Here is a 13540-nt window from a genome sequence, read left to right as displayed (position 1 = left end):
CACAGGGGCCCAGCTCCTGCTACGAGGCGGCCCTCACAGACCACTACCAGGTCGTGAGGGGGCTTGGCCAGCGGGGCTTCAGCCAGGTGCTTCCAGCCCGGCATCTCCTCACCGGGGCAGAGGTGGTGGTGAAAGTCGTGCCCAAGACAGAGGGGACCCAGCCCGTCCTACTGGAACCGCAGTGGTTGATGGCCCTGGAGCACCCGAATGTGATCAGCTGTTCCAGGTCATCGAGACCCCGAGCAACATCTACACGGCCATGGAGCACGCAGGTCGGGGGGAGCTCCGTGCTGCATCCCGGCGGCAGGGGGGCTGAAGGAGGAGAAGCCCGCAGGACCTTCAGGCAGATGGTGTGTGCGGTGCGCCACTGCCACGAGTGGGGCATCGCACACTCGACCTCACGTCCGAGAACTTCGTGGTGGACAACAGGGCGGCAAGGTCAGACTCACAGACTTTGGCCTGAGCGCCAGGGTCCGGCCTGGGCAGAAGCTCACCAGCGTCTGGGGCACTCTGCCCTACCGTGCCCCTGAAATCGTCCTGAAGCAAGAATACGAGGGTCCCCCGCGGACGTGTGGAGCCTGGGGGTCACCCTCTTTCTTATGCTCACGGGGAGGCACCCCTTTAAGGCGAGCGTGGCCAAGCGCCTGCAGAGGCTCATTGTGCAGCCAGCTACCAGCTCCCCGCCCTCTCCCAGGAGGCCCGCAGCCTCATTCAGCAGATGCTGACGGTGGACCCCGCCCAGAGGCCCACCCTCGAGCAGGTAATAGGGCACCCGTCACTGAGCCGGTCGAGGAAGCCCCGCCCGGTCCTTGCGGCCAGCCGCCGCCCACGCACCCCGACCCCGCCATCATGACCATCATGTTTGACATGGGCTTCGACCCCTACAACGCCTGGGTGTCCCTGGACCAGTGGAAGTTCCATGAGGCCATGGGGACCTATCTTATCCTCCTGCACCAGCGAAGCCAGGGGGTGGTGAGCTCCAGGCAAGGCCTGTGCGCCGTCCGGTGGTCGGGCCTCGTCCAGGCCCCGTGGATGCCCCCAGCATGCATCCCAACAAGTGCGCCAGCGAGCCTGCCCTTCCCCCGCCCTGTGAGCAGCAGCAGCCCGAGGAGGCCAAGTCACCGGAGCACAAGGGCTCTGCAAGTGCCAGTGTGCCCGCGATTCCTCTGCGCTTCTTCCATGGCCAGACCCCGTGCCCCGCAGGCCCGACCACCCCAGGCCCAGGGCCTGGAGGATCCTCAGCAGATGGGTAGCACCAGGCCCCAGCTCGTCCTCCCAGGGTCCCTCCTCAGGCCAATCGGTTGTCGGCCACAGGGGCTGGAGGGCAGTCAGTAGGAGGATGGCCACCTGCATCCGGCAGCTGTGCTGCTGTGTGCCCTGCTGTGGCGAGCCCACCTCCAGAGGAAGAGTAGCACCCATGCAAGGAGGCCGCAGGCGCCCTAGGCTCCAAACCACAGTGGCTCCAGGGAACCTGCCATGACGAGACAGACCGGCGGCCGGCCAGGAGACCCCCAGCTGCCAGCATCCTGACAAGTGGACAGGCACCTGTCAGGGCTGCACTCAAACAGCTTCAGCAGTGCAGCGTGCCGCCTGGCTCCGGATTCCCCATTCTCGGGTACCAACCCACAGCGCATCTGGATCCCCCACGACTCTCCTCTGCCCCCACCGCCACCCACATCAGAGACTCTGCCCTCGGACACTCCCTGCCCTGCTCTTCCCTGGCCTTCCTCCCTGGCTTCTGGGGTAGCAGACATGCTTCTGAATGAATTTCTCTTCCTCACAAACTGTATAATAAAATTGATGTTCCAAAGGGAAAAAAAAATAAAGTAACTCTGTTCTTCCCTATCCCCCTGCCCTATTGTGAATTAGCATCTGCGTAGCAGAGAAAACATTAGACCTTTGGGTTTTTTGGGTTTAACTTATTTCACTTAGCATGATATTATTCAAAGCAATTTATAAACTCTAAAGAGTCTTCTGATTTAATTTGGTTATATATGCAAAATTAGTAGTATATAAATACATTTATATTTTCATGGGATACTTTGTTCTAAATAATATTTAATATTGCTCAATGACCATACGATCAAGACAAGAAAAGCATCAGAAACACACAAGTTTCTCTCCCAAGAAGCATTTTCAAATTTTTTTTCTTTTAATTTATTTTTATTGTAAACAAATGGGATACATGTTGTTTCTGTTTGCACATGGAGTAACAGCATACCATTTGCATAATCATACATTTACATAGGGTAATGATGTTTGATTCATTATTTTTTTTCTTCCCCTCCACCCCTCTCACCCCTCTTTTCCCTCTATACAGTCCCTCCTTCCTCCATTCTTGCTCCCCTCCCACGCCTCATTATGTGTCATCATCCACTTATCAGTGAGATCATTCGCCTTTTGGATTTTTGAGATTGGCTTATCTCACTTAGCATGATATTCTCCAATTTCATCCATTTGCCTGCAAATACCATAATTTTATTATTCTTTAGAGCTGAGTAATATTCCATTGTATATATATAACCACAGTTTATCTATTCATCAATTGAAGGACATCTAGGTTGGTTCCACAGTCTGGCTATTGTGAATTGAGCAGCTATGAACATTGATGAAGCTGTATCTCTATAGTATGCTGATTTTAAGTCCTTTGGGTATAGGCCGAGGAGTGGGATAGCTGGGTCAAATGGTGCGTTCATTCAAAGTTTTCTAAGGAATCTCCACACTGCTTTCCAGAGTGGCTGCACTAATTTGCAGCCCCACCAGCAATGTATAAGTGTACCTTTTTCCCCACATCCTCTCCAACACCTATTGTTGCTTGTATTCTTGATAATCGCCATTCTAATTGGGGTGAGATGGAATCTTAGTGTAGTTTTGATTTGCATTTCTCTTATTACTAAAGATGGTGAACATTTTTTCATATGTTTGTTGATTGCTTGTAGATCTTCTGTGAAGTGTCTGTTCATATCCTTAGCCCATTTGTTGATTGGGTTATTTGTATTCTTCGTGTAGAGTGTTTTTTGTTTTGAAGCATTTTCAAACTTTAACTTTTCTCTTGGACGTGCAAAAATCTTTAAATTTGGTTTTCATAATCATTTTGAAAAATAAAGTGAGGAAATACTTAGGAAAATCACTTTATAAAAGAATCTCTTTTTTCTTTTACACCTGTTGACACCCCATCTCTCCTGATTTTACAAAACCAAAAGTTCCCAAGCCTTTCTATGTCTGTCATTTTTATTTGAATATTGGTGCAAAAGGTAGAAAGCGTTCAGAATTGAACTTCATCCAGGTACCTGAAATCCTCATGGAGACATTTGCTAGAAAATGGTATACAGCCCAACCTTTGGGGCAAAAGATATGAAAAGTATGTTTTTCCTAGAAAACAATATGCTTTATTTCTGGATGTGATTGGAAGGAGCAGACCTTGTGACATGAAAGCTTGCATTACGCTGCTGCATCATAGCAGAAGAACATGGCGGCTGTGGTTTAAATAAATCCCACCCTCATGGGCAGGAAATGTGTGCAATGGGTCACATTTCCTTCCTCCCTCCCTCCCTTCTTCTCTCCCTTCCTTCCTTCCTCTCTCTCTCTCTCTCTGTCTCTCTCTTTCTTTCTGTCTCTCTCTTTTCTCCTCCTCCTCCTCCTCCTCCTCCTCCTCCTTCAGATTTTTTTTGAGCTAGAAGAATACTGGCATAAGTTGAAAACTACAGTTTCCTTCCTTGTATCCAGACTCGGGTTGTGGACATTCGGGGTCCACGTTGGCCAGGTCAAGAGAGGCACATCTGTCTGTCTGTCCTGAAACTTGAAAGCACTAAAGAATTCCTTCAGTGGCTGATCACTCACAAATTCTGCATGGGTAGACAAATGGCTTTGGCTTTAGAGCAGTGTGCCTTTCCTACCATGCTGCTGGCCTGGAAAGGGGCCAGTCATCTGCAGGGAGTATCTTTAGCATGTTGTATTTTCTTTATTGTCGTTCAGTGCAGGTGCTTTGGGGAGAAAAAGAAGATCACAGTGCTGACCAGGTAACTCACTAGATTAAGTCAAGGAAACTTTTGAAAGATAATAGGATCAGGAAGGTGTTTATTCTGTGGCATCTTCTCTCATGGTGTTCTCAGCACTTTGGACAGTTCCATTTTGCCCACTTTGCACAACCTGACGAGTTGATCACTGACCAGCTGTATTCAACTTGCCTGCAGAGGTGCACTACTGGCCAGGGGAAGGGTCAATGGTAAGATCCAGCTACAAGTTCTTGGACACTCTTTTCAAATTACTGGAGTGGACTGTACCACCACATCTGGCCAGGAGGCTCATCTAGGAAGCTTAATTTAGCACTTGTTGATTAGCCGTAGCGTGACAGACAAGTCTTGTGATGATGTAATGGGCTACCTCATGTCTACAGAGGGGTGGTCACATGCCGAGAGAAGACAGAATGTTCCAACAACGGAGAAGCCAGGAAATCCAGTGGTCCACAGAGTCGTCGTCGAGGAGAATTCTCTTTGGTAAGTGAAGAGGTGATGGTTCCATGACCGTGTGGCTGCAGTACAGGTAGTCCCCACACGTGTTGTGAGAGAGTGTGGTGCACAAGCCATCTCCAGCAATGAGCTTCAGTATTCTCTGCAGTTGGGTTTCCCATCTTCGAAGCACTTTGGGACAGCTGCAGTTCCTGGGTACTGGGAGTGTGGTCACATACTTTGCAATCCATGCGTACGGGAACGGCGTGCCAACTCTGCAGACAAGTCTTCTGCTAATAATAGACTTGCACTTTAAGAACAGCCACCGAATCAACCAGAGTCCTACCAGGATCATGCCATCAATTTCACACCTGGTCAGAGTGGTCAGAACCTACATCTGGCACCGGAGGCCACACAGCCCCGGGAGGCCCTTGTTCATGGACGATGGAGACATTTGCTGTGGTGAGAACAAAGCAGGAAGGTGCACTGAGAAAGGCCAGGAGAGTCCCGCCCCACGGCACGGGGCACTGGGAGCACCCCGTCCTGGTCGGGATCTTTGCACCTCTTTCCCGGACCTTTGGCATCGCATTGGTTTAATCTTGATGCTAAGGCTGCCATCGGGGTGGGGAGGTCCACTCCCATGTGGAGGTGTCCACTGGCTTGACCGTCCTGTGTGTCCACGTGGTGCTCCATTTTCAGGGTCTCTAACGTCTCCAAGAGCCAGGCTTGTGTCGGAGGACACGGGCACAGGGGCTTTTGTGTCGGAGGACACGGGCACAGGGGCTTTGGAAAGGGGTTGGTTGATGTGGTCCCGCTGCCATGTTCTGGAGTCCAGTGTTCCGGAGGAGCTTGCTCCAGCAGCCGCCTTCTGGGGAGACTGATAAGCCACTCCCTTGGTGGCCCTGGTCAGCACCAGGCCATGCAGACCCGCTGTGCTTCTGGTTGGGCTTCTTGGGTGCAGATGGTTCAGCAAGATGGTCAGGGCAGTGTGCCCAGCTACTCCTCATTTCCCGGCAGGCTTCCTCCTTGGATTATCGATGCAGGTTTGTGTCGTCTTGCTCCCTGTCAGCCACCAGCTTCTGCCCGGCCTGCAGGACGTCTCCGGCACCTCTGGTGACGATTGTTCTACGTCTTTTGAGGGGTTCCTCTGAGGTTTTCCTCAAGTACCAATCCTGAGGCAGGGTCTTTCCCTGTGTGTCATGAGCGTCCCAAACATGCTTCCGTGCACCCCAAGCTCAGCAGTGCTCCTGGATCACCTTGTCCCCTCTCCTTCAGGCTTCTCGTGACCTGCACGGTCTGCCACACACCCCTGCCCGCCGGCTCTGAAGCTGGCTCATCACGTCCCTTCCTCCCCCAGCTCAGGACCCAGCCCAGGCCGTGGCCCTTTCCCTGAGCTTCCCGCACCCTCGGGGTGTCTTCTTCCTCCGAATGGAAGTCACATGGCTGACTTCCAAGGGCACTTTCAGAGGAGGCTCTTGCCCCTTGCACGGAGTTGGAGTCACTGCAGCTGCTAGAATTCTGCTCACTGAGCCCCCAGCCCTGAGCCACATCTGGGGCAGGGCAGCCTTGGGGCTCTGCACCCCAATTGCGCTCTCTGGTGTGCCTGCCTGGAGCAAGGGGGAGTGGCCTACCCTTCTGCCCTTCCAGCTCCCGTCCTCCCGCTGCCCCCACTGTCCCCGGGGAGTGCTTGGACTCGCGCCCTCCAGCCTCCTGCGCTGAGAGCCCATCACCCAAGTTTCTTTTTCATTCCTGTTTTTCTTTTTCTTTTCTTTAAACAAAACTAAGTCAGATTGTCCCATGGGCTTCGTAATAGTCAGTGGGTGGGGGGATTCTGGCAGCTTCCCTGCGTTTTCAGGTGGAAAGAACTTGAAATTATCTGCTGCTTCTTCATTGCCGCACCCTGGGGACAGCTGCTGTGTGCCAGGCATGTGGGCAGCAAGAGGACCAGGCTCAGCTCCTGGAGAGAGTGGCCCTGGTCACACGGCTCTTCCTCCCTCTCCTGCCTGGTGACCGTTAGGAGTCCTGGTTACAGATGAGCTGTTCAGTTGAGCTGGAAGTGTCTGGATTGACCAAGCTCTTTATTCTTTGCAGTTCAGGTTTTGTGTTTACGTGATTCTTTATTTGCATGATTTTAGCTGATCAGAACTACTGGTGATTGCTTGGGAGTCGGACTGAATGAGCACGTGTAGGAAGAGCTAGCACGCGTGGGATGAGCGCAGTAAGCTCACAAGACTAAGCGCAGAGCTAAGGTTTCTTTCCTTGTGGACATTTTCTCTTCTACTTCTGACTGCCCCCACTTGGTAGTGGCCTTCCTGGCCCGCTGCAGACCAAGGTGACAGGTGTGACCACCCAGCAGCCAGAGGTGGCCTCTGGGGTCCTTGCTGTGAAAGGGGGTCGGCGGGGAGAGCCCACCTTCTCCCGTCTGCCCAGCTGGGCCATGTGGGAAGCAGAGCCCAGCACGTCTGTGGAGGGCCGAGCGAACGAGGCCAGTGGGCCGCTTTGGAGTGTTTGGTGGGACAGCTGTGACCCTGCGGTCACCCCCACTCTCTTCCGCTTCCCTTTGACGTGGGACATGGTGGGGTCTTGGCAGAGGCCACACCCACAAGCTGCTCCTAGTGCCAGGCTCTCCTGTTTGGAAGTCCCCAGGGGTTTTTCAGGACATAAATCCAAGGTCCCCTTTCCTATTACACCACTCAGAAGTGCTCCCCGCTTACAGAGCTCAGGGGGGACTCCTGTGGGTGGCAGGGGTCCCTCACTGGGATGTCGTTCGGTGGCCCTCGGGAATCCCCATGATGGCTCCCCTCCCACTTCCCCAGGCTCTGCCCGGGGCGCCCTCGTCCCTGCACAGCTGTGGGGCTTTGGGGCCAGCCTCACCAGGCCTGCAAGACCTCTGGAAAGAAGGTGACCCTGGACAGTCTGCCTCCTGCCACCTGTGGTCTGTCTGCTTCCGTGAGCTTTCAGGGCCGCGGTTCCCGGCTCACACAATGAGGAAAGGATTAGGAGTGGTTTCAGAAGTTCCCGAAGCCACAGGGTGAGTTCACACCACTAAGAACCTGCCAAGGGTCTGGGCTCCTCCTGAGTGGCAAGAGCTGAGAGGTGGCCCTGAGCTGCACGTGACACATCTTACTGGTGGGTCCTCAGAACTGCTGTGAGCTTAGTCAATACAGCTCCATTTGACTGGTGAGAAACGGATTCAGAGATGTGAATACCTTCCTCAAGGTCACACAGGAAGTGAGTGGTGAGAATCTAGTTTTTATCCCCCTGCCCTGGCTTTTTGGACTTCTTTCATCAATATTCCCTACAATAGGAGCCTGGCCTGGCACTCAGGTTTCCTGTGGCTTAGGGAGCGTCACCAGCAGGGTAACCGCTCCCACTCGTGGGAGGAGCTGGGTCCTAGGAAGGAGGAGGTCGGAAGCAGTAATACAGAGTGAATCAAGAGCTGGTGGATCAGCTCGGTTTCAGGATGCGTTCCAGGCAGGCAGAGCGTGGAGGGCCCCGTGCCGGCTTGGCAGAATGAGCAGGGCTCCTGCGGAGGTGTTGTGGGGGACACCTTGCTCACACCCAGTTCCGCTTACAAGGCAGACGTCTGACCGCTTCTGTGCAGCGCCTTCCAAGCCCTGGTTATGTTCCGGTGTGCTGGGCATGGCGACCGCCACTATGCAGTGCCAGTGGGGAACAGCAGGGGACCCTGTTGGGCAGGGGTCTCAGTCAGCCAGTCTGGGTTCAAGTGTCACCTCAAACCGTGTCAGGGCAAGAGATTTAGCCTGTTTCTATCTCTGAAGTGAAATGACAGGGTTACCAAGTCTAAATGTGGATTATCATTGAGATTAAAGTAAAACTGAATCGGGCATCCGCGAGGGCCTCGTCATGCCAGGTGCCCTGAGAGAGTGCTGGACACGGCACCACCAAACCCCACTGCCCGTCTTCTTCCCAAAGAAAGGCCCAGGAGGCGCCCAGCTATTCTGCTCCTCCAGAGTCATGGCTCCCGGGGGCAGTGGGATCCAGGAAGGGCTTACTCCAGGACAAGTGGAGTGTGAGGAAGGGACTTACTCTAGGAGGCCAAGTGGAGTGTGAGGAAGGGTCTTACACTAGGGGGCCATGTGGAGTGTGAGGAAGGGGCTTAGTCTAGGAGGCCAAGTGGAGTGTGAGGAAGGGGCTTATTCCATGAGGCCATGCAGGAGTGTGAGGAAGGGTCTTTTTCTAGGAGGCCATTTGGAGTATGAGCAAGGGGCTTAGTCTAGGAGATTATGTGGAATGTGAGGAAAGGGCTTACTCTAGGAGGACATGAGGAGTGTGAGGAAGGGGTTTACTCTATGATGTCATGTGGGCTGTGAGGAAGGGATGTACTCCAGGAGGTCATGCGGAGTGTTAGGACTGGGCTTGCTCAAGGAGGCCATTTGGAATGTGAGGAAGGGGCTTACTCTAGGAGACCATGTGAGTCTGAGAAAAGGGGCTTACTCTAGGAGGCCATGTGGAATGTGAGGAAGGGGCTTACTCTATGAGGTCATGTGGAGTGTCAGGAAGGAGCTTACTCTAGGAGGTTACGTGGAATGTGAGAAAAGGGCTTATTCTGCTAGGTCATGGAGGAGTCTAAAAAAGGGACTTACTCTAGGAGGCCATGCAGGAGTGTGAGGAAGGGGCTTACTCTAGGAGGCCATGCAGGAGTGTGAGGAAGGGACTTACTCTAGGAGGCCATGCAGGAGTGTGAGGAAGGGGCTTACTCTAGGAGGCCATGTGGAGTGTGAGGAAGGGGCTTACTCTAGGAGATCTTGTGGAATGTGAGGAAGGGGCTTACTCTATGAAACCATGTTTAATGTGAGGAAGGGGCTTTCTCTAGGAGCCCATGGAGGAGTGTGAGGAAGGGGCTTACTCTAGTAGGCCATGTGGACTGTGAGGAAGGGGCTTATTTTAGGAGGTCATGTGGAGTGTGAGGAAGGGGCTTAGTCTAGGAGGCCATGTGGACTGTGAGGAAGGGGCTTATTTTAGGAGGCCATGTGGACTGTGAGGAAGGGGCTTATTTTAGGAGGTCATGTGGAGTGTGAGGAAGGGGCTTACTCTAGGAGGTCATGTGGAGTGTGAGGAAGGGGCTTACTCTAGGAGGCCATGTGGAGTGTGAGGAAGGGACTTACTCTAGTAGGCCATGTGGACTGTGAGGAAGGGGCTTACTCTAGGAGGTCATGGGGAGCGTGGGGAAGGGCATTCTAAGTTATGTGGAGTATGAGGAATGGGCTTTTCCCTAGGAGGACATGTGGAGTGTGAGGAAGGGGCTTACTGACGGAGGCCATGCGAGGATATGAGGAAGGCGTTGATGGAGCTCTGGTGGACGAGTTTCAGGCAAGGTGCCAGGTGCTCGCGGTGGGCAGGCTGGATTCCTGCAGGAGGAAGCAGAGATGCAGGTAGGACCTGAGCCACAGGGTTTGTTCTTTACCCGGGGGCAGTCAAGCAGCCTGTGTTGTGAGGTCTCTCTGTGGACGTGCTGTGCGTGCACAAAGGAGAGAAGCCAGCGTGGAGGGCAGACAAGCGAAGGCTCTGGAGTTGTCCAGGGGAGACATGGCAGGCTGGGCCAGGGTGGTGGGGGAGAGGAGCTGATGGGTGGGAGCTATTTCAGAGGCAACCTGGCAAGTCTCTTGGTGCCTGGATTCATGGCTTCAGGTAGAGAAGGAAGCCTGGGTGTCCCGTGTGTGGACGAGCTACCGTTTATTAAGATCCTGGGAACACTAGGAAGAAGAGGTTGGTGAGGAAGAACACAGGCTCCTTGTGGGGGATGCTGATGTCCTGGTGGCTTCAGATGTGCAGGAAGCTGGGGACCCTCACTTGGTCTCAGAGGAGAGCGAGCTCGGATGAAGACGGAGTTTGTAGAGGCAAGCAGAGCTATGGACTCTGACCAGGAGGCCAGGTGAGAAGACCCAGGGACACCGAGTGCAGAGGACGAGCCCAGGAGGGAGACAAGAAGAGGGGCCAGAGGTGTGTGGTGGTCAGAGGAGGCACAGGAAGGGAGGGCTGGGGAGAAAGTGCAGGGCGATGGCCCACGGGACGGAGGTGGGACCTTTCCTTGAGCCCAGGGCCCTGGGAGGCTGTGGATCTGCCTGGAGTGGGCCGGGGAGGAAGGGGCAGGACAGGAGCTGGAGGGCCCCAGTCCAGGGAGTTTCTTCTCTAGTTAGGGGGGGAGGAAATCGGGGAAGTTGATGGCGTAAGGGTCAGTCTCTGGGATTTCCTAGTTGGGCTCTGAAGAGTTGCCGTTCAGCACAATCCTCTCCGTGGCTCAGTCGCACTGTGCGGAGCATCTTGCCGACGGGATGCCTTATCTTCCAGACCAAGACCATGGTGTCCCCTCTTGTCCCTGTGCCTGACAGGTGTGCCGCTCACGCCGGCCCTCCGCAGGCCCCGCGGGCCCCGAGGAGCACGGAGACACCGTCGCAGCCTGCAGAACAGGGCTGCTGCTGGGGCGGTGACCTGTGACAAAACGCAGTTGAGCTTCAGGACGTTCATGTCACCGGCAGTGGTGCCAGGGACGCTGCACTGCCAGTCTTGCTGGGGTTGTTTTCATTGAAACGAAGCAAAAGAACGCCAACAAATCACTCTCTGGGCAGGAGAATGGGTTCTCCTTCCTCCTCCTGTGCAAGCTGAGTTCCCGCCAGGAAAGCCGTTCCTTAAAATGCAGCCGCAAGGTTTTTTTCCAGAGGTGCAGCTTCCATCCTCACGAGAAGGCAGTCAGAAGTAGGGGCAGGTCCTGCTTTCCCTTGCTGCCCCGCAGCAGTTCTTTCTTTTTCTTTTTAAATATGCACTTTTTAGTTAAGGATCAGCCCAATGCCTTTATTTTACTCATGGATTTTTATGGTGCTGAGGATGGAACCTAGGGCCTCGGCCAGCGCCCGGCCACTGAGCCCCAGCCCCAGCCTGCAATCCTCTTGTGTGTGCGCTGACAATGTGCTTTCTGAAGACTTCTCGCTTGGCTGTCTTTCGCTTTGAGCTGCTCAGGATCCTGTGGCCGTGACCACGGTGCCAGCCGGGCCTGGGCTGTGCCACTGTCATGTCGAAGGCCTGGTCGGGTTTGCTCCACCGCCTTTCCACGCTGTGGCCGCCGCCATGCCTGGCAAAGGCGTGTAGACAACTGAATGTCGACTTACAGGGACCAAAATCACAGGCCCCGGTGCAGAGAGCTGTCTTGCTCGACAGGCAGAATGCATTCTGTGTTTTCAAAAGACCCATTTATACCTGATTGCCTGCAGTGATTCCGGGAGAGCAATTGCAGCCACTCGACCAGGTAGCTAATGTGCGTTTCTAAAGTTTTCTAAATATGTGCCCTTGTGGTAGATGGTGCCTGACACAAAATAATATCTGTTATGAGAGAACTTGAATACACTACATAAACCTGCTGTTCACACTTTAGCTTTCGAGTCCAACCATGGGCTCATCGTGATGACGTTGTGTTGGGAAAGATGGCCTTCCAGCCCCCGGTCAGTGCCGAGCACACGTAAGCACTGCATCCCGCTCTGGTCCCCAGCACACCTCCCCAGAACCAGGGCCTGACCTTTGCCCTCACTTGCTGATTGTATCCAGACGTCATCGCTGTCAAATCAGGTCGTTCAGCATGTCCCGCGCACCCAGAGGCTGGCCGACGAGGAGGCCGGGACAATCCGGGGAGAACGTTGTCAAGTGGTCTGGCAGTGAAGCGGTCACAGGAGCGGCGCTCAGCCCGGTGAGAGCCACACGCCTCACACGCCCCTGTTGTCCGAAATGCACGGCTGCTGGTTTGTCACCACCTCGTCCACGACCAGCAGAAGGCTGCCCCTGAGGTGTGGAAGGGACAGCTTCCTGCACTGGGTGACCCACCCGAGGGTGCTGGCCTCTCGCCGTGGGCTCATCGTCTCTCTTCCTGACGGCTCTGCTGTGCCTGGGCCCCGCCCGTCCGATCATGGAGGCCCGGCAGCCTCACTTCCCTGCCCCTACACTTAGCAAGCTTTGGCTTCAAAGCTTCTGTGGGCGTTCTGCACAGGTGGTGGCCTTCTGTCCTTCACTTGGCCCCCAGGGCTTTTTGGGATCTGAATTCCACCCGATTCCATAAGCTCCTGCTCTGTTTCCCTGCACCAGAGGAGCCTCTCTGTCACCCTAGGACCGGGAGAGGATTCCAGTGTCCAGTGTTTGGGCTGCAGGCCGTGTGTTCCGCCGCCTCCTCTTGGTTCTCTTCATCCTCCAGCACCTTGTCCAGGCCCTGTGTGGCCAGGCGCCCCTAGAGAACCGTTTGTGAACATGGAGAACAATCCACCGTTTCTTGAGCGACAACCTCACGCGTAAAAGGAACGCCAAATGAAAAGGCGAATGTAAGATATAGAAACTCTGAGGACGTCTGGGAGCGGAGTGGATGCCAGCTGTCTGTGTCCTTCCACTGTGACGTTTAAAGCCAGCGTTGAACCGAGGCCTCTCGGCGTGTCTAATGTCACCTGTTGTATGGATTGTCAAAAGCAATCCGCGGAGAGGACTGGCAGCGGGGTCTGGAGCTGCCTGGCCTTTCCTGGGGCTGTGCCCTTCCTTCCTCCTGTGCACAGACTACGGCTTCTCATGTGGAGAATGTGTTTGGTGCTCAGGTCCTTTGCAAAGAAGCAAGAGAACGCGATTTGGTCCTGAGGGTGTAGACAGGACACCTCAGCAACGTGCCATTCCCAGGGCTGCGTGGAGGGTCCTGGGGTCTGCTCCAGGAGATGTGGGCTTTTCTTGGAGAGGAGAGGCCGCTGGGAAGAGTTGTCTCACCCCGTTCCACCCGTGCTGTCCCTTTAGCTTTGGAGCCCACACTGGAGCCTCTGGGTGCTTCCTCCACGGCTCTTCCAGTGGATGGACCCACTATGTCTTGGAATTTAGATGAGATTCTCTTCCATCAGAGGATGTGTCTGTGCTTTGTTCCCAGGTCATTCGGTCTTTAAGGAAACTCCCTGCGGATAGCCGCCCTCTCTGACGTGTTCCACTGCACCGGGGCTCGGCGGGCCAGGAGCCTGGTATGAGCTGACCAGAGACTTTCCGGTTTGCCCTCATCCACTTCCTCGGGCCTCATTTGTGCCAGGATTGTGCAGGGCATGGTGGCCCACTCGGTCTTGCCG

General features: G+C 54.5%; 1 pseudogene; it reads right to left on the bottom strand.

Moving 5' to 3' along the window:
• Positions 1-1288: 1288 nt before the first annotated feature.
• LOC124962924 (phosphatidylcholine:ceramide cholinephosphotransferase 1-like) lies at positions 1289-10937 on the bottom strand (annotated as a pseudogene).
• Between the last annotated feature and the right edge of the window lie 2603 nt (positions 10938-13540).

This window comes from Sciurus carolinensis, chromosome 13, assembly GCF_902686445.1.
Source record: "Sciurus carolinensis chromosome 13, mSciCar1.2, whole genome shotgun sequence".
Classification (NCBI taxonomy): Eukaryota; Metazoa; Chordata; class Mammalia; order Rodentia; family Sciuridae; genus Sciurus; species Sciurus carolinensis.
The sequence above is the reverse complement of the archived record's forward strand: the minus strand, read 5'-3'. Positions and strand labels throughout refer to the sequence as shown.